The sequence below is a fragment of the Erpetoichthys calabaricus genome, chromosome 11, assembly GCF_900747795.2.
Source record: "Erpetoichthys calabaricus chromosome 11, fErpCal1.3, whole genome shotgun sequence".
NCBI lineage: Eukaryota > Metazoa > Chordata > Cladistia > Polypteriformes > Polypteridae > Erpetoichthys > Erpetoichthys calabaricus.
Genome location: NC_041404.2, coordinates 140,878,967 through 140,900,318, shown reverse-complemented (window position 1 = coordinate 140,900,318; position 21,352 = coordinate 140,878,967). Strand labels below are relative to the sequence as shown.

The following is a 21,352-nucleotide window of genomic DNA, read 5'->3' as shown; positions in this document are numbered from 1 at the left end:
CCGCGATGGAGTGAAGCCGCGAAAGGCGAAGCGCGATATAGCGAGGGATCACTGTATACGTAATGATAAGGTCAGATAACTAAACCCGCCTTGGCCATTTGTGGTTTTATATGTTAAAAGGAGGATTTTGAAATCTGCCCTAAACTTAACTGGTAGCCAGTGTAAGGACATGAGGACTGGGGTTACGTGTTCAGATTTTCTTCTTCTTGTAGTAGCAAATATAAAAATCCAATTTGAAAGTTCTGATTCCTTGTGGTTTTTTTAGGCTGAGTACACTTCTCTAAAAAGATTGGATCAGATTGGAGTGAAAAAAATGGTATTTGAGTTGCGATGGTCTGCGTCGCCTTCTACTGTTAATCAGTTTTATCTGCGTATTCGGGGTGAGTTGGGGATGATCAATGAAATTGGTCTCTGTTAACCGAGACGGTGAGTTTATCGATGACTTTGGAGGGTGTAAAGTGAAACGTGGGCTTGTGGACGCGGACGTGTTTGATAAGATCTGAGCGGATCAGAAGATGTGCATAAAGAAGACAAAGAGATTACAGACGTGTTTTGTGAAAATGAACTGGGAGGCTGAGAATATTGGCAAGGTTGTTCTCTTTCAAAAGGGATTATCAATGAGCTCGCTGTGTAGAAACTGGAATATCAAGATTATTGATGGGCCGTAAAGCGGAGATGATCCGTGAGGATGACGCTTTCTGAATGGAGGGTGGTCTGTGATTCCCAGTGGATGTTCTGTGTGAGAACTGGAAGGCTGAAGTTATCAAGGAGCTTAATTTGTAGAAACTGGGATTCCCAAAGTGTTTTATCGGAGGGAACTGGGCCATTGTGAATATTGACGGGATTGGCCGAGATAGATAGATAGATAGATAGATAGATAGATAGATAGATAGATAGATAGATAGATAGATAGATAGATAGATAGATAGATAGATATGAAAGGCACTATATGATAGATAGATAGATAGATAGATAGATAGATAGATAGATAGATAGATAGATAGATAGATAGATAGATAGATAGATAGATAGACATGAAAGGCTGTATATGATAGATAGATAGATAGATAGATAGATAGATAGATAGATAGATAGATAGATAGATAGATAGATAGATAGATAGATAGATAGATAGATAGATAGATAGATATGAAAGGTGCTATATCATAGATAGACAGTAGCTACCTAGGTAGACCCCAGGTGGTAATGTGACTTTTTACAGAAGCTCATTTATAATATAAATAATTAAACATACACACACACAGACACACACACTATAATCTGAACACACTCCAGAACGATTAAAAAGAAAGAAAACGTGTGACGTGGCAGTGCCAGTCCCAGAAGGCACTGTACAGGTGTTTGCTGTTGGTACAGAGGAGCCCCCGCTGCGTATCTTGGCACACTGCTGCTGAATGATTTGTTGGCTGAATGTCCCAGAGTGGATGGGCAGCGTTGTTCATAATGGCCCTCAGTTTTGTCGTCATTCTCCCTTTCACTGCCACCGACAGCAGGTCCAGAGTGTGCCCCATAACTGATCCTGCCCTTTTAATCAGATTGTTGATTCGGTGGTCCTCTCTTGCTGTGATGTTGCCAGCCCACCACACCATCACAGAGTTGTAGAACATGTGAAGGATGTCGGTCCCCACGTTAAAGCAATGCTCCTAAGAACACTATGTCTGCTCTGTCCTTTCTCCTCCAGTTCCTTTGTGTTATGAGACCAGTCCAATGTGTCACTGATGCAGACCCCCCAAGTACTTGTAGGAGTGGACCCCCTCCACATCCACTTCTTGAATGGTGACCGGATTTAGAGACTCTTTGATGCGGTGAAACTCAGTGGTTTTGCTGATGTTGAGGTGCAGAATGCTCTCATAAGTTCTCCCACTGCCTCCTTCTCCTCCATCTCATCCCCCTTATCAGTACCCCCCCCCCCCCTCCCATAACTTCTGACCCATCTGAGAATTTCTAAGCTGACCTGCTGTTGTATTTCTAGTCCGAGGTGTACGGAGTGAAGGAGACAGGCCTGGTCCTTGTGGTGCTCCAGTGTGGCTCACGTCTGTATCGGAGTCCATGACATTTATCATTGAGTTTGGCCGCCATAAACTGGAGAGCTGTGACTGCTGATTCGGTTTGTACGAGGACATCGGTGGTCTTAGGTGATTGGCGAGTTTCATGCGTTTGAGCAGGTAGCCTGAGATTATCTGTGTTTTTGTGTGCATACGCTGGAAGGCTGAGACTGTCAATCAGTTTTGATTTGGCTGGCAGAGATTGTCGGTGGTCTTCCTTTGGGACATTGGGGCTGCCGGGTGGGTTTCGCAAGTGTAAAGTGAAGGGCCGACATTATGGGTGGGGCTGTTCTGTTTACACCGGATGGCCGAGTTTATCGATGCTTTCGTTTCAGATTAGATTCACACACAGCTGACGACTGACTGGCTGCGCCGTGTCTTATTGGGGTCTTTCACTTTGGAAATCTCAACTTTGATTGCTGCCCCCCACTTACGTCCAGCTCCTCCGTCTGGTGCTCGTCTGTCAGCCTGTAACTCCATGTTACGCTTCTAAGTGCCAACTAAGCGTGGTGGGGCTGCGTGAAGTCAGCGAGGCGGGCCGACCAGACATGGCCTCAGGCGAGGGGGCTTTGGCGGGGGTCCAGGCATTCTGTGTCTGTCTCTGCCTCAGATGTGACTGAGCATTGGAATTCATTTTGTTGTTCTTTTGATGCCCACGTGGTATGCCAGGCATGAAGTTTTTCCACATTATTTGTCTTTTCTGCTGAGGGCCACTTTAGTTTTTGCATGTTCTCCCTGTGCCAAGGTGAGTTGACCTTCATGTACCCCATCAGTGCCCAAATCTCAAAGACGTGTGTTAGGGTGCATTGGTTAATCTAAAGCAGCCCCATGTTAGCAGATGTGAGTGTGCCCTGTAGTCGGCTGGCATTCCATCAAGGATTGAATGTGGTTGTGTATGACTGTACCCATCAATTGACTGGCATCCCACACAGGGCTGAATGTGAGAGATTGTGTGAGTGTGCCCTGTAATCAACTGGCATCTCATCCAGGGTTTAATGTGGGTATCTGTGTGTTCACTGTAGTCGACTGGCATCTCATCAAGAATCGAAGGTGGTTGTGTATTTCAGTGTGCCCTGTGACTGACTGGCATTCCATCCAGGGTCAGTTGTGTCTGTGTTTATGAGTGTGCCCTGTACGGACTAGCATTCCATCCACAGTTGAATGTGGGTGTATGCATAGGTGTGCCCTATAACTGACTGGCATCCCATCCAGTGTTAAATGTGGGTATATGTCTGTCTGAGTGTGCCCTCTAATTGACTGGCATTTGATCCAGTGTTGAGTGTGCTCGTATGATTGAGATTTCCCTGTAGACAACTGGCATCCCACCCATGGTTGAATGTGAGTGTATGCATTGGTGTGCCCATTAATCGACTGGCATGCCATCCAGGATTGAATGACGTGTGCCTGTGTGCCCTATTGTCAAGTGGCATTCCCTCAAGGACTGAATGTGGTTGTGCATTTGAGTGTGCCCTGCAACTGACTGGCAAAACATCTAAGGATGAATGTGGTTGTATGATTGAGTGTGCCCTTTGGTTGACTGGCATTCCCTCCAGGGTTGAATGTGGATGTATGTGTGAGTTTGCCCTGCAACTGACTGGCATCTCATCCGGGGTTGCTTCTTGCTTTATGCCAGGTGCTGCCAAGATTGTCTCTGAGAAAGGATTAAGATGGTTAGTAGATGTGCGAACATGTCCTTTTACCTGGCACTGGATTTCTGGTGCCCAGATCAGCTCAAGTGGATTACTGCAATGTAATCTGTGAAAGAGGAGTCCACAGACTTTCCTTCCCAGGTCTCCTCTGCCCCTTCCGGGATAATCACGACTGGCAAAGCCCCTTCTTAGACGGAGCCGCCTTGGATTGTGCAGCCGCACATCCCGTTAATCCCAAAATGAGTTTAATTGCAAAATCCGAATTACTGGGATTGAGCCATTATTTGTTTAGTTGTGGTATCCTGTCGGCCGGTGCCCCTGCCAGGTGTTGTCATCAGTACCAGCAGTTTACCAGAGGAGTGCTGAGGTCCTGTGGGCAGGGGTTGGGTGGGTCCATGAGCCATCTTGGGCTGGAGATCGGGGGCTTCCTGGCCGGCAGTGTGACTGGGTGACTGAAGCGCGATACGACTTGGCTGGCATGTGAAAACATAAATCTGACAGGTCAGTGCCAGAGCCCCCCGCCTAACCCGAAGCTACTTGTGGTGTCACCGAAACCGAAGCACTCAGGCATGTGATGTAATCCGCTAATAAAATCCCCTCGTGCATGTGACTCGAGCCCAGCGATGGACGGCGACGATCGGGTTACATCAACAGTGACATCATGCATAGTGGTCCTAAAGTGGGATCAGGGGGCGCGCCGCGGCCAACGGATGGCAGCAGGTGCGGGCGGGCGGCCGGCCAGCGTCTGCCAAACCGGGAAGTCCGAGCTCATTTGTCCGGCTTTGGCACCGCTGGCCTGTGGGGGGCACTGCAGCGGGGCGCTGCATGTTGTGGTGTCGTCGGGGTTTTCGCTTTTCAGTAATCGCCATTTATTAGCTGGTGTCGTCTTAGCTGCGATTGTCGAAAGTTTCCAAATGCGGGCAGCTTCGGCTTACTTCAGGGACACGTGTTCGAATAATTACCGTCGTTTTTTAAAAGTTTTACTAAAATTCAGGCATAAGCAGTACACACAAAAATAAAGAGAGGACAAGTTCATGCAGAGAGAACGTTCTTTTGAAGGCGGAGGTTTCTTAATAATGCGGTGGGCCGGCGCCCTGCCCGGGGTTTGTTTCCTGCCTTGCACCCTGTGTTGGCTGGGATTGGCTCCAGCAGACCCCCGTGACCCTGTAGTTAGGATATAGCGGGTTGAATAATGGATGGATGGTATCTTAATAAGTTTCTCTGTGGCCATAATTTAAAACGTTCTTACGTTCATAAACGGCCAGAAGACGCCACGCCACCATCAGCGAATCCAACAGTCCACGCCTCGAGCAGACAGACAGTTTTTATAGAAACGTCCAAGAGATTTCAATTACATGTTAGCTAGCAGGGGGTGGTCGAGAATCCCATTAAGTAACTGCCGCCGGCTGAAAACGGGACACTCGGGACATTTCGTTACCTACCAGCACGAATTGCATAAAAACGGGAATGCTAAAAAAAAAAAAAAAAGGACGACTGGTCAACCTATTCATTTTAAATGTTTAAAGTCTAAATACTCTCGATTTTTATTGATGCTTTGTCGTTTCTCACTTTCTGATGGAGCTCCATACCCCAAGCCAAGTCTCAAGGAAGGATCACAAATCCAAAATGACATCATAGTCATATCGCTGACCTTGAAATAGTCTGATACGACACCCCACATGCATATGTTTGAAATCTGCCATTTGTAACCTTCTGAGAGGGGCTCTCGGAGGGGCCGGGACCACCGATAAAGAAGCAAATATCAAAAATATGATCATATTCGTGATCGTGAGTAGCATAAAACGACACGCCACATGCCGAGATTAACGGGTTTCGTTTTTTTTTTCAACATTTTGTGAAAAGGAGCAACTTTGACCCCATATATCATGTTAGGGGGTCGCTTGATGTGCTCTGCGCAACTTCGCATCCTTTAAATCATTTTTGGTTTACAATTTATCATACGGGTGTGTGAAATATGTGGGGGTGCCAAAAAGCTTGACGGCTTGCAAGACGAACCCAACAGTGTTTTATTTTTGGGGGTTTCTCGTCGGACCAAAAAAAAAAGTCATTTCTAAGCTTTCGCAGGTAATTCTTAGTAACTCAATAAATATGCAAATAAATCAAAATACTGTGAAAGGTGAAAATAAATAAATAATAAAAGCATAAGTAATTACATGTGCCATTACATATATATTTTTGTTGCTTATTGTGTTTTAATTATTTCATCATTTTTTTATTTAAGTGAACACCGAAACAGAAATGGAAAAATGTTACTTTCACCCGTCAACGTGTTGAGGGCGGGCTCTAGCGAGTGCCGGATTTTGATTGGTTAACCGTCCACAAATTGACGTGTGCGGATTTTGATTGGTTAACCGTCCACAGATTGACGTGCGCTCCTAGCTTTGGCGCGCCCGCGGCTCCTGCGCATGCTCAAAGCGGTGATTGTGCGCGTCACGTACCAGTGCAAGAAGTGCCGCGTGAAGCGGCCGCTTTAATTCAGAACCTTCCGAATTCATCGTGAGGAAGTCTGCCTGTGAAAAGTCTCCTGTAAACGTGGCGTTTGATGGTTGAAGGTTCATGCTGTGTTCACGTACTTTTAGAACATTCAGTTTGGGACGTTTTACCTTCCCACTTCAGAACGTTCAGTGCGAATTCCCGGTCGGGCGAATTTGTAGAAACACGAGGTCGATTCTGATTTGTTATTTTCGTGAAAATAAAGAGCTAACTAAGCGTACTCAGTGTGTGTCACTTCACTCCAAGCTCCATTTGACCACACAAAAGTGGCATTTTTGGCCAAGCAGGGTATATTTTTTAAATTTATACACTTGACTGAAGCTGACGTCACATTACGTCACAGTAGGATTTGTCAGACTCGCTGACTGCATTTGCTGATCTCTTTGGCGGATTATGTCAGTTTACACAACAGAAACTCGCTGGGTTTGTCACATTTAGTGACTGCCTGGTGACTTTTACAGCACAGTCTGACAGGGCCGGATTTATATGAAAAGAGGCCCTAGGCTATTCCACTTATGAGGCCCTTTCACCTTCCATTTTTAAGTTTGTAAATTACATGAGAGATAATACAATTTTGCTAACAATTTGAATGTAGGCCCCTATTGATCTTGAGGCCCTAGGCTGAAGCCTAGTTAGCCTATAGGAAAATCCGGCCCTGCAGTCTGAGATGGTCTGGGCTTGAACCCGGGACTGTCAATAATCATGTGTGAGATGAGCCAAGCAGTAAGGACACATAACCAGGGCCGCCTTAACGCATGGGCACACTGGGCAGTTGCCCCTGGGGCCCCACAAACATAAGGGCCCCATGCTAATCTATGTATGTTGTGACTTGCTGAGTGGTTGTGTAGGTAGGGGTCCCAGTGCACTGCTTTGCCCGGGGGTGCGGTGCAGCAAAGCGCTCAGCACTTTTATTCTTTAGTGCTCCACAACAACAACGTGCCACCCATCTTCTTTTAAACAAATAAATTCAAGTGCCTGAAGTGGAGGTTAAAACCAGCAGTAAATAAAGTCTGTAACATCCGAAACTAAAGCCATGCAGACCTCGGGTTCCCTTTTAACTCCCATCAGCCCAACTCATCTTTCTTTTCTATCCCAAAGCTGCCGGAATCGCCCTGATGCTACGGACCCCTTGTCCAGTTCTCATTCCAACTCCTTCCCATTAGCGTCTGCTGGGACACCCAGAGTTGGGGTTTTTTTTTTAACTCTTTGATTTTCATAAATGGTGCCCCTCAGATGACGTCACCCTATGTCACCTAATGGATTGACCCGCTCAAGCTGCAGAGGCCTGTCAAGGTGACGGTGAAGGTTCCCAACGGGTGGGAGTGATGTGGGGTGATGCTGAGAGAGGAGATGAAGTCACAGCTCGTGTCTTGTAAGGCCCGAGTTCGACTTCTTGGACGTTTCGGTAGCTACAGGACATTTGGGTGTAGTGCAGTCACTGATGTCACATACTGGTATGCTGACCTGTGTTCAAGTTCCCCAGGGCCTGAAATCCATCCATCCATCCATTCATTTTCCAACCCTCTGAATCCAAACAGGTAGCGCTGCTGCCTCACAGTTAGGAGACCTGGGTTTGCTTCCCGGGTCCTCCCTGCGTGGAGTTTGCATGTTCTCCCCGTGTCTGCGTGGGTTTCCTCCGGGCGCTCCGGTTTCCTCCCACAGTCCAAAGACATGCAGGTTACGTACATTGGCGATTCTAAATTAGCCCTAGTGTGTGCTAGGTGTGTGGGTGTATTTGTGTGTGTCCTGCGGTGGGTTGGCACCCTGCCCGGGATTGGTTCCTGCCTTGTGCCCTGTGTTGGCTGAGATTGGCTCCAGCAGACCCCCGTGACCCTGTGTTCGGATTCAGCGGGTTGGAAAATGAATGGATGGATGGATGGATTTCAGGCCCTGGGGAACTTGAACAGGGGTCAGCATACCAGTATGTGACATTGGTGACTACACTACACCCAAAACCCACCCTCCCCACCCCCACCATAAGTGCTGCCGCTCGCTGCTCAGACGGTGAGAGCCTTGGAATTCCACCACCTCCTCCAGTGGTGCTGACACTCAGACAGCTAGTCGCCTTTGCACGTCCACCTTGATATCTGCCCGCCTCTTCTTTTTAACTTTCTCATATACAAATATAGGGAAATTATTAGAAAACACCAAAAATTACGTTTCTAGATTTTAGATGATTCCCAACTTTTTTATTCCTCCCATCCATCCATCCATCCATCCATCCATTTTCCAACCCGCTGAATCCGAACACAGGGTCACGGGGGTCTGCTGGAGCCAATCCCAGCCAACACAGGGCACAAGGCAGGAACCAATCCCGGGCAGGGTGCCAACCCACCTCAGGACACACACAAACACACCCACGCACCAAGCCCACATTAGGGCCAATTTAGAATCGCTGACGGATGGGCCTGAAATCATACAATAAAAATAAAAATGAGCAGAAAGAAGCTTTGGGCCGCAGCTGCTTGTCCGGATTCACATGGCCGTGAGTCGCGCGCTTCCTGTGAGTCACGTTGTGCTGAAGATGAACTCTCATTTTCCACTTCTTTGAACAACATCGATTGCTTCACTCCTGCTTCCCCAGCACCCTTGTGCTGGTTGCTTTCTGGGTGTGACGGTTATTGACGTCTCTTCTTCCGTTTAGTTCAGTGGCTCCACAGCTGGCCGCCCTCCAGGCTCTCTGTGGCAGTCTTGTTCTTTTTGTCACCACCAGTGTGTGTGTGTGTGTGTGTCCACCTTTCAGATCCACTCAGGGCTCCAGAGAACACACCATGCTAACTGGGTGGGCTCGGATATCCCCCCTCTAATGAGACGCATACGTATATACATCCATCCATCCATCCATTTTCCAACCCGCTGAATCCAAACACAAGGTCACGGGGGTCTGCTGGAGCCAATCCCAGCCAACACAGGGCACAAGGCAGGAATTAATCCTGGGCAGGGTGCCAACCCACCGCAGGACGTATATACAGTCCTATGAAAAAGTTTGGGACCCCCTCTGAATTCTTTGGATTTTTGTTTCTCATTGGCTGAACTTCCTTTTAATATCTGACCTGCCTTATGGAAACAGTCGGATTTCAGAAGTGACATTAAGTTTATTGGATTAACAGAAAATATGCAATATGCATCATAACAAAATTAGACAGGTGCATAAATGTGGGCCCCCCAACAGAGCTATGACATCAATACTTAGTTGAGCCTCCTTTGGCCTCTCGACCCTGTCCTCCTATAGCCTCTGATGAGTGTCTGATTCTGGATGGAGGTCTTGTTGACCATTCTTCATACAAAATCTCTCCAGTTCAGTTCAATTTGATGGACAGCCTGCTTCAAATCACCCCATAGATTTTTCGATGATCTTCAAGTCAGGGGACTGTGACGGCCATTCCAGAACATTCTACTTCTCCCTCTGCATGAATGCCTTTGTAGATTTCCAACTGTGTTTTGGGTCATTGTCTTGTTGGAATATCCAATCCCTGTGTAACTTCAACTTTGTGACTGATGCGTGAACATTATCCTGAAGAATTTGTTGATGTTGGGTTGAATTCATCCGACCCTCGACTTTAACAAGGGCCCCAGTCTCTGAACTGGCCACACAGTCCCACAGCATGATGGAACCTCCACCAAATGTGACAGTAGGTAGCAGGTATTTTTCTTGGAATGCGCTGTTTTTCTTCCACCATGCAAAGTGCTTTTTGTTCTGACCAGATAACTCCATTTTTGTCTCATCAGTCCAAAGCACATGAATCTGGCTTGTCTAAATGAGCATTGGCATACAACAAGCGACTCTGTTTGTGGCGTGAGTGCAGAAAGGGCTTCTTTCTCATCACCCTGCCATACAGATGTGCTGAATTGTAGAACGATGTACAGATACACCATCTGCAGTGAGATGTTCTTGCAGGTCTTTGGAGGTGATCTGTGGGTTGCCTGTCACCATTCTCACAATCCTGCTCATATGCTGCTCCTGTTTTATTCTTGGCCTGCCAGACCTGCTGGGTTTAACAGCAACTGTGCCTGTGGCCTTCCATTTCCTGATTCCATTCCTTACAGTTGAAACTGACAGTTTAAACCTCTGAGATGGCTTTTTGTAGCCTTCCCCTAAACCAGGAGACTCAACAATCTTTGTTTTCAGATCTTTGGAGAGTTGCTTTGAGGGTCCCATGCTGTCACTCTTCAGAGGAGAGTCAAAGGGAAGGAAGCCCAACTTGTAATTGACCACCTTAAATACCTTTATATCTCATGATGGGACACACCTAATCCAAAGTGCGGTGAGGACATTTGCAGACCCTCGGTGCACCACAACTGGACAGTGTTATGATTTAAGTTGAGAGGAACACTGTGAGCCCCCCCAAAAGCAACAGCTTGGGGCTCAAGCAGACCGTCACCTCCGATCCAGAATTAAGCAAAATCAGGCCCAGCCCGGCACAAGTTCCACATTGATGAAGACAAACAAAAAGACCAACAGATGCAAAAAGGCCAAATGCAGAAAAGGACTCTTAAGGGGGGGCGGGGGAAGGGGGGGGTACAGGTCAAGACATATAAAGCAGACCGGACCCTGTTGTTGTCATCTGGGGTGTGTTCAGAGCTCGCCAGGTCTATTTGTGCACGTTGTTTGTAACTTGCATTGGTGCCCCCACACATGTGGCTTGTTTGCCCTTCCTGCCCCACTCAGCCTCAGACCCCTTAGCAGTCTAAAGCTGCCCCCCGCCACTTTATCTCTTGTCTTCCTGACCAGGGGTCTCAGTTTCTCCTTGAAGTTTGCAAATGGCATTCCCGATTCCCCCCCAATTCAAGTCTGAACAGGTTCCTGGCATCGCATACCCACTTTATTTTCAGCATGGCATGCCAATTCCAGTCTGCTGCTTTGCTTGCTGTGTTTGCTTGGGCACAGATGAGATAACCTGACTGATGACCACTAAGTACCCGGGCTCTGTCGAGAAAAAGCAATGACATGATGGCACCTGGAGAATGTGCTCACCCTGTCCGCACCCCCACATTCCGAGTTCTGAGTTTGCCCCCTTTAGAGCAGCAAATGGTACAACCCACCTTGGCAGTAATTACGACCTGCAGTCTCCAAGATGCGTACACCAGGAGTGGGCACCGTCTAATGCCCCGCCAATTCTTATGAAGAACATGGCTCCAGATGAGTCACGAGTGACGGGGCACACTGCTAGATGGCCGCCATCGATTTCTGATAAAGTTAGGTGGGCAACTCCAGCCTGGGCATCAGCTCAGCTGCTTTCTTATTTGTAAGGACTTCATCGACCGAGGAGAGGTGACTCGTCATCGTCCTCCCAACCCACTGCCTCAGTGATGCACAGTGCAGGACACATTGTTCACCGCCTCTCAGAGTGTCACTAAATAAACTGTATGTGGGACGCTACATGTGCCTGAGTGACAAAAGGCCGCATCTGGGATGGTGCACCTCAGCTGACGTGGACATTTGGTGAGGTCCTCCTGTGTTAGGTGGGGAAATGAGCTGCAAGTGACGACGTCTTAGTCAGCATGGAGGACTACTGGGTTTGGTAGGACTTTCTGCTTTAGGGACATTCTGGATGGCACATGTGCTGTCAGACAGACAGACAGACAGACAGACAGACAGACAGACAGACAGACAGACAGATAGATAGATAGATATGTGAAAAGCACTATATGATAGATAGATAGATAGATAGATAGATAGATAGATAGATAGATAGATAGATAGATAGATACTTTATTAATGGGAAATTCACAAAGGCACTATCTATATGGTCTTTCATGTCTATCTATCTATCTGTCTATTACATAGTGCCTTTCATATCCACCTACCTTATCTATCTATCTATCTATCTATCTATCTATCTATCTATCTATCTATCTATCTATCTATCTATCTATTATATAGCGCCTTTCATATCTATCTATCTATCTATCCATTGTATAGCATTTTCTTAGAGAGACGTGAAAGGCACTATATAATATCAGTCTATCAGTCAATTTAATGCTTGCACCCGATGTACTTGTTAAGTTTGTTATTATCTGTCTTGTGAGTCTGCATCCTTGTTTTTTTGTTTCTGCTCCTGCATGCATCCGAATTTCCCCTTCGGATTTTTAAAATGTATCTAATCTAATATCTAATTCACATCTATCTAGCTATCTATCTGTCAGTCATATAGCACCTTTCATATCAGTCTCACTGTTGGTCAATCATGCAGCCTATGGACCTTACATAAGCAGCGCCATTGCTCTGTGGCCGCACTTCAGGTTCACCTGCCTGCCATAATTTGAACCAGTTGTATTGCGCCAGTTTGCTGTGGCAAAGGCACTATATAGAATTCAGACCGGCTGTTCTTCTTTACAGCGCCATATGTAAGGGTGCCCGAGGCTGTGCAGATCGTGCTTTGCAGCTTCAGTTCCCTCATTCTGTCTGTTTTTAAAGCGCCTTGCTCGTCTTCTTTTTCTCCCTCACCGTTCCAGGTGAATGGGACTCATTTTTTTCGCTGCGTTCCAACATACCCCATTCTAGAGTTCATTCAAGTGCATCGATAAGCGCTGGAAGAAAGTTTTGAAAATCAGGAGTCAGTGAGGCTTGTGATTATGAGTTTTGTTTTTTCGTACGGTTTCTATTGATCTCATTTTTTTTTCCACCTTAAATCGCCACTCAACCCCAACGCACAAAAAGCAGCGGGGTTGCGGAGGCGTTAGTACGGCTGTGGCAAGCAGCTCCAGAGATTTGGATTCAAATCCCTGCTTGGTGTTTAGTGTGTCTGCAAGTTGTACTTAGACGTCCTGCTGAAGACTGAGTAGCATAGAAAATAAGCGCATTAATATCCAAAAGTGGCACTTGAAGTCGTTAAACTTTTCTTTATTACCTGCAATCGCTTAGCACTCACCTTCCACATTCTTATTAACTTGAATTTGGCAGCGCTGTGCAAGAATCGCTTCAAAAATACTAGTGCGTCCAAATTACAGGCTGTAGGATAATAAAGTGATAATGCAGAAGATAGTTTTCGTTTGGGGCGCGTCTCGTAAATTTAAAAAAAAAAGAAGAAGAAGAAAAAGACGAGCTGATCGTCACTCTGACACGAGCGGAGTTTTCATGTCAGCCGAAACCTGGTGGGACGTTTCGGTTTCATTGAGACTGAAGAACTCCAGGTGAGTAAAGTGCGCGTGCGCGGACTGAGCTCTCCAGAGACTGCGTGTTATTTATTTATTAGATTCATCTGTGTGTGTTTTTTTATGGTTGTTCACATCCTTTCACTTGTTGCCGCATTGTTTCTCCATGTCTGATTATGACTTGGCATCCTCTGAGTCTTTCGTAAGTCGTTTATTAAATTATAGGTTTTTTTATTCTCATATGACCGGATTTCTTGCTGTTGAAAAAAGAAAAACCGAAGTCGCAGGCTGTGAACGATCCTGGCACCCCGGTAAGGCGCTGCTTGCCATTTCGAACTAATAAATTAGTAACAGACAGATCCGGAAATCGCGCGTTTTGCTGCCATGCCCTGCAGGTCTGCTCGTCGTATCCCGCAGTTTCCGGTCTGCAGCTGCGCGCGTCTCATTCTACCAGAAGAGCGGCCGCGGGTTTGGGACTTCAGTGACTCGGGAGGAGATTTCAGTTATCGCTCCGGTTTCACAAGAGTTGGGCCTTTCGATTCTCGCTGTACCCAACAGCAGCTCTCGTCTCGTCTCTGCGCTCCTTAAACTCGTGAAAGGGAAGTTCCTCTTATATAGCGCCTTGCAGCGCACCGAACGGCTTTCGTCTGCCCTCGTGCCAGCTGCGCTTTCTGACCTTTTATTCCTTTTGCACTAAACAATACCGCAAAGCACCGTAATCACTTCTTATATAGCGTCTTTCCAATTGCGGAACGGCGCAAATCATCATTTACTCGCTGGAGCAACCCCCCCAAACTTTGATGACTGAATAATGTCCAGTTTTAATTTCAAGCCGTATTTTATGTTGCAAAATAAATACACAACAAAGAGTTATGTAAACCCATAAAGAAATAAGCAACAGGGCATATATTTCATGACATATTTATTTTTTTATCCCATATCATTGTGTTTTATTAAACAGTTTGCTGTGTTATTTCGTAAGGAAATGGGCGTCAGTTATACTGGCATCAGTTAGTCGGGTGTATCCGAAGTATTGCGTAACTAACTGAGTTACTGTAACTAACTGTTACTGACTGGCATGCAGTGTGATGTTGTGGCAAAGCTTTGGGCTTCAAGCCCTGACGTTGTGAGTTCAAATCCCACTTCTGACACAAGTAAGCTAATTATCTGCTCATTATCCATCCATCCATTTTCCAACCCGCTGAATCCGAACACAGGGTCACGGGGGTCTGCTGGAGCCAATCCCAGCCAACACAGGGCACAAGGCAGGAACCAATCCTGGGCAGGGTGCCAACCCACCGTAGGACACACACAAACACACCCACATACCAAGCACACACTAGGGCCAATTTAGAATCGCCAATCCACCTAACCTGCCTGTCTTTGGAAGGAAACCCACGCAGACACGGGGAGAACATGCAAACTCCACACAGGGAGGACCCGGGAAGCGAACCCAGGTCCCCAGGTCTCCCAACTGCGAGGCAGCAGCACTACCCACTGCGCCACCGTGCCGCCCCTGCTCATTATTAGCAGCCCAATTATTCAGTCATAGCCACCATCCTGTTTATGTTATGCAGGCAGTGTGGCATTGCTGTTAAGACTTTGGACTTGAAGCCCTGAGGGTGTGGGTTCAAATCCCACTACTGACTCTGTGTGTCCTTGAGCAGGTCACTTCACCTTCCTGATTAATTTGGGAAGAGCAAATTCTCGACCATTTATATGGCCGCCAAAATGGTTGGAGTCAGGGTGCAATAGATCAGGGACTTCAGCCATTGATGCCCCCCCCCCCCCCTTCCCGATGCCACTGGACCCCTTCCCTCTCTGATCTAATGTACATATGTCATTGCGGTTGAATCTCCAAGGGAGGAAAACCCAAGAAGCCAGCAAAAATGAAGAGTACTGGCACCTATTTGTTTCTGCTTCCGGCTTAGTAAAACTCTGACATAATTTAATAATCCACTTTAAAATGCCATGGCTGACCCTGTGCTCTGACCTCCAAAGGTCACGCAAAAAAACAGTTTAGCATCAGGGATTAATAAAGTGTACCAGATACCAAAAAAATAAATAAATGTATGAGTGTCTTTATGCCCATTCTGGTTGCTATGTTTCTGTCATTCCAACAGATGGCGCATCACAAACATTAACACTGCATTTTTGAATCTTATACCAGATGGCATATAACAGAGAGCAATGCATTGCATTTGTCATTTCAACAGATGGCGCATCGTAAACATTAACACTGGTTTTATGAATCTTATACCAGATGTTGTATAACAGAGACCAATGCATTGCATTTGTCATTTCAACAGATGGCGCATCGCAAACATTAACACTGCTGACCCTGTGCTCTGACCTCCAAAGGTCACACGAAAAGACAGTTTTGCATTAGGGATTAAAACAGTGTACCAGATACCAAAAAATAAATAAATGGATGAGTGTCTTTGTGCCCATCTGGTTGCTATGTCTTGTGGCGGACGGCCAGGTCACATGCCTGGCTGGGACGCCCCTTAACTGTATATTCAGGGGGAGCAGCCCTGGATGGTGCAATACCTCCCCCTGGATGCTGGATGACTGCCCCCTGGGTTGGAGAGGTGCCTCAACTTCCCGCAGGGCTCCATGGGAGATGGAGTTCTCCACAGCCCTGTTGGGATCTGGGGTGGCCACCAGGGGGCGCAGCATGGGGCCCGGAGCCTGGCTGGACAAATCTTCAGCCCCACCTGGAAGTGCAACCAGAAACAGGTGATCAAGCACCTGGAGCGCTTCCGGGTGGGCTAGAAAAGGGGCCAACAACCACTACTCAGAGGCCAGAGTCGGGAGGAGGAGGACGAAGCTTGATGGGAGGAGTGGTGGTGGTGCCAGAAGGGAGTGTTTTGTGTTGGTGGATTGTGCTTTTGGGACTGTGTTGTTCCTGTGGGGTTCACGGGGAAGATGTGCCCCACAGGTGAAGAAAATAAGTTTATTTATTTTTACACGTGCCTCCGTGTTAGTCTGTGCTGGGTCGGGCTCAATATAGCGCCTCTTTTACAGACTCTGTCATTCCAACAGATGACGCATCACAAACATTAACATTGCTTTTTTGAATCTTATACCAGATGGCATATAACAGAGAGCAATGCATTGCATTTGTCATTTCAACAGATGGCATATCGCAAACATTAACACTGCTGACCCTGTGCTCTGACTCTCCAAAGGTCACACAAAAAGACAGTTTTGCATTGGGGATTAAAAAAAGATTAATAAAAAGATTATTAATCTGGTTGCTATGTCTCTGTCATTCCAACACATGGTGAATCACAAACATTAACACTGCTTTTATGAATCTTACACCACATTGCATATAACAGAGACATATGCATAGCATTTTTCGTTCCAACAGGTGGCACATCACAAATATTCATAGAAATACATGAATTTCATTACTACAAATGTTTGAGATGCGCCACCTGTTGGATTAACAAATTCAATGCATTTTGTTACTACATACATTCCGAAATACATTCCAATAGACGGATCACTTATTTAACCCCTCTTCAAATGGTAGCACAGCTAGTAGTCTATAAACGGATGCCAGCATGACCCCATATAGAATAATCGGACTTAGGAATGTTCCCCCGATAGACTCCAGCTTCCCCAAATCCCTGTCCCGGAAATCTTGTTAGGAAAATGCCTGTTAGGTCAGGTTAGGTTTATTTTGCAATTAAAACCACAGTTAATGATGAAGCATTTCCTCACTTCTCGGATCTTTTACAAACCGTTCCCAACATTTCCTAACATGGCAGTATGCCGTATCTGAAATCTTTATGAGGTCCATTTGGAAGGCGCTCCTTCACAAAGGATTTAACACTTCTATTAAGATTTTCAACTCCCCCTCTTTCTATTTTCATTAGTATTAAAAACCTTGAAGAGGGTCCCGGTGGCAGCGCATCAAGGATAGCCACCCACCTCATCTCAGATGAGTCATGGATTCCAGTTTTTCTTTGGGGGAATTCCCAACAGCCCCAATGCCGTTGGGTTTTTTTGAGAAGCAGGACCATAACCTGGACTGGGAGCAATTCCAACGCAGGGCCCACTCAGGCACGTCATCCATTTTCTAAACCCGCTTCCCCAGATGCAGGGTCACGGGTTCCTGGAGTCTGTCCCAGATATAGCATCGAGCGCGCGTGCGCAGGCCAATCCGGACTCGTCAGGGAACGCGAGCTGCACGTCGTTATCGATGTGGAAAGAAAACGGGAGTCCTGGGAAGAAAAGTCACGTAGATAAGGACTGAGATATAACAGGGTCCTAATTGGGCCATTATGGTCACGTCCACAGGGTGTACTCACGCTATTGTATACCAGAAAACCGGCTTTATCAAAAGGGAGTGGAAAGATGAGAAATTCTTACAATTGTGGGCGGCACGGTGGCGCGGTGGGTAGCGCCCAGCTGTTCTCCACGTCAAGGTTGTCTGTGCGCCCCACGTCTATAACCCAAAGGAGACTCGGGTTAGGTTAATTTGCGCCTCTCTGCCCCCGTATGAGAGGGTCCTGCAATGGACTGGACCTCAGTGAAGTGGGGGAGGCGAGTTTAGAAATGTTACCGTATTTACGCAAATAAACGCCGCATTAAAAAAAAATGTGCATCGGTTTTTAATCGGAAAGACGCATCGCACTCAAAATCAAACCGCAGCGAATCTTTGAGCCTGTAAATAAGTTCATCTCTTATAAAGTGTTCCCAATTTTAACAGTTTGAGATGTGTGGAAACCCAAAGCTACATTTTTAAACTGCAAAAAACACAAATAAATTATTAAAACAAGACCCTTGGGTTTGTGGCACCTGCGAAAACCGGGGGCTCACGCACAAAGAACAGAGGCGCATACCCACTGGGTAGTAAAATTCTAACTTCTTCCTCGATACCAGCCTTCTCCGCACCATTACTAAAACAATTCTGAAGCGAATAACAGATAATGCCAGAAACCCATCCACCACCCTCAACCCCGTCTAACTCAAGCCATCCAGGTGCGCACCGCTTCCCTCTTCATAGCCGTGAAGTCCCGATCACACCAAAAACAAAAATGGCGGGGTCCCCCACGAAGTCTGGATCACACGCATCAATGAAATAAAAGGAAGGAGGAGGCACCCCCGTGAAGTCCAGATCGAGTGGGAATTAGAGGGGTTGAGGTAGGGGGGTCCTGATTGTGGAAATAAAAAGCCTGGGTATCCTTTGCGAAGGTCGTAGCGCATCGATGCAATATAGGAGTTGTGATCGCGTTCACGCATTTAGTTTAATTTTGTGAAGTTTACAACACACTTTTCATCCATCCATCCATCCTTTTTCCAACCCGCTATATTCCTAACTACAGGGTCACGGGGGTCTGCTGGAGCCAATCCCAGCCAACACAGAGCACAAGGCAGGAACCAATCCTGGGCAAGGTGCCAACCCACCGCAGACAACACACTTTTCACAACCGCAATAGCGCATGTCATAGGCCGGGGGTGTTTGGGGGTGTGGGGAGGGATTGATGTAGGGGAGGGGTTTTGCGTGGTTGCGGGAGATTGTGAGAAAAGCTGACGTTTACTTCCGCTATCGAAAATCCCGATAATGCTGCACCGTGCCGTTTTAAAAGTTTTGGGTTTTGGTACACCGTAAAATTCTTGGTGTACACAGGCAGAACATTGTAACGTTAGTAGCTGTTGACAGTCAGTCAGTCATTACCCACACTAACACAGGGTCACGGGGGTCCGCTGGAGCCAATCCCAGCCAGCATAGGGCGCAAGGCAGGAACAAATCCCGGGCAGGGCGCCAGCCCACCGCAGGTAGCTGTTGTTCTTTCACTATTTAGTTTACCAGTTTTGTAATCTGCTGTGTAATGGATAGCAAATCACTTCAAGCATCAATGTCACGCAGAGTGGTCGTTTTTACCAAGTTTTAATGATCCAATAGTTGAATAGCGCGTCCGAATAAACGCTGCGCTCTAATAAACGCCACAGGTCCGTTAATCCTGAGAGAAGCGAATACCGCGCTATTAGCATCGTGTTTCTCAACGACAGGATCGCGGAGGTTGGTGCCGATGGGTTCACAAGTTGCTGTTGTTTATAACGACGGGGAATCGAGAAGTGCGTCGCGAGTGGGTTAGGATCACAGAGTCACACTACCCGACGCTAGCTGTGCATCACGAGCAGGTCCCGTTGTGATTATATAGGAATCCACTCATCCATCAGTTTATCTGAACCCCATTTCTTCCATTAAAGCGTATATTCTATGTGTGGGACATTTCATCCTAAACCTTTAGTAATGCGTCATCGTCAACACGAAACATTTGCTGTCCAAGAGAGGACGTCCATGCCAGCTTAATTTCAGATTCTAACGAGCCTCGAGTGAGTGCGGATGTGTGTGTGTGTGTGTGAGTGGGCATCGCGATGGACTGGCGCCAACTCCTGGAGTGCTTTCTGCCTTTGCCGTGGCAGTGAATTGGATAAGGGGGCTGGAAAATGGATGGAGGGACATTAAGTTTTTTTTTATTTATCTTCTTTTTCTTTCGGCTGCTCCCGTTAGGGGTCGCCATTGCAGATCATCTGTTTCCATCTCTTCCTGTCCTTGTCATCTTGCTGTGTAACACCCATCACCACATCCATAAACCTTCTCTTAGGCCTTCCTCTTCTCCTCTTACCTGTCAGCTCTATCCTTAGCACCCCTCTCTCAATACACCCAGCATCTCTCCTTTGCACATATCCACACCAATGCAATTTATTATTATTATTATTATTACTATTTAAAACAAATCCCAAATTGAAAGAATATAAAAACAGGAGGGCAGTGGCTGTTTAATTGTGAACGTGACCGCTGTGGTGTAAATGAAGAAGCGGCCACTGAACAGTCCTCTGTCATCTCTGCTCCCTGTGATGTCATTTTCTTACTATATAGCGCCTTCCAGATAATAACACTCCTATTTCATTACCTGGCTGGTAAAGATCTCAGGAGGGCATTTATTTTCAAGTTACCTTGGTGTGTGGCGCACTCATGGTACAGTGTTCAGATGTTCCCGGCGTGGAGTCTGCATGTTCTCCCCATGTTCGTGTGGGTTTCCTTCCTCCAGTATCCTCCCAAAGACATGCCATGTAGGGGGACTGGCACGGCTAATTAATGGGCGGGCACCCTGTCCAGTTGGTATTCCTGCCTTCCTGCTGTGTGATTGCCGGGGAAAAGCGGATAACGAAGATGGATGACTATTTTTTAGCTCAATTCTCTTAACACTCTTGCCATGATTTTGTTGGAATTTTGGGATGTGATTCCTTACTTAATTGTTTCAGGAGTTGCTTCCTTTTATTGATTCGACTGAGCTAATCATGGCCCCTACTGTTCCGTCTATCTCCTCCAGTTTTTATAGCTGCTCAGCCCCTACAATGCCTTCATTCTTTGACTTTTATTCTCTCTTTCGGCTTTGGAATGTTCTCAGGCTCCATCCTGACGCTGGATATTTGCTTGGGATTTGTTTTGGGGTTTCATTACCGCATAAATGCAGCTGTGATAAATAGCTTGGGCTGTGCGCTGGTTAATCCTGCTGCTTCACAACTCCAGAATCCTGGCTTTGCATCCCAGTCAGAATAACACAGAAGTGCAATTTGCACACTTTCCCCTTTTCTGTATGGATTTCTTTCCCGGAACTTTGGAATTTCTAAAGATGTGTAGGCTACGTTTAACAGCACACCCTGTATACACTCACTGATCAAATACTTAGGACCACCACCTGTCCACCTGCTCATCCAATCATCCAATCATGTGGCGGCAGCACAACACATACAGTCCTGCAGACACCGCCAGGTCAGGAGCTTCAGTTCATGTGCACATCAAAAAGTCCTGCAGACACCGCCAGGTCAGGAGCTTCAGTTCATGTGCACATCAAAATGTCCTGCAGACACCGCCAGGTCAGGAGCTTCAGTTCATGTGCACATCAAAATGTCCTGCAGACACCGCCAGGTCAGGAGCTTCAGTTCATGTGCACATCAAAAAGTCCTGCAGACACCGCCAGGTCAGGAGCTTCAGTTCATGTG

The 21,352-nt window shown here is 46.7% G+C and overlaps 1 protein-coding gene across 4 annotated transcripts in view; it reads left to right on the top strand.

Annotated features, from left to right (window-relative positions):
• The window catches only part of rhbdf1a (rhomboid 5 homolog 1a (Drosophila)), a 101,496-nt gene that overhangs the window by 16,711 nt on the left and 63,433 nt on the right, over positions 1 to 21,352 (top strand). Inside the window, exon 1 of one of the 4 annotated variants that reach the window (XM_051933800.1) lies at positions 13,508 to 13,526. The exons of the other annotated variants lie outside the window; for them this stretch is intronic. The gene's annotated coding sequence lies outside the window, so the exon portion shown is untranslated. Of the gene's footprint in view, positions 1 to 13,507; positions 13,527 to 21,352 lie in introns of those variants that run through there. 4 annotated transcript variants of the gene reach the window in all.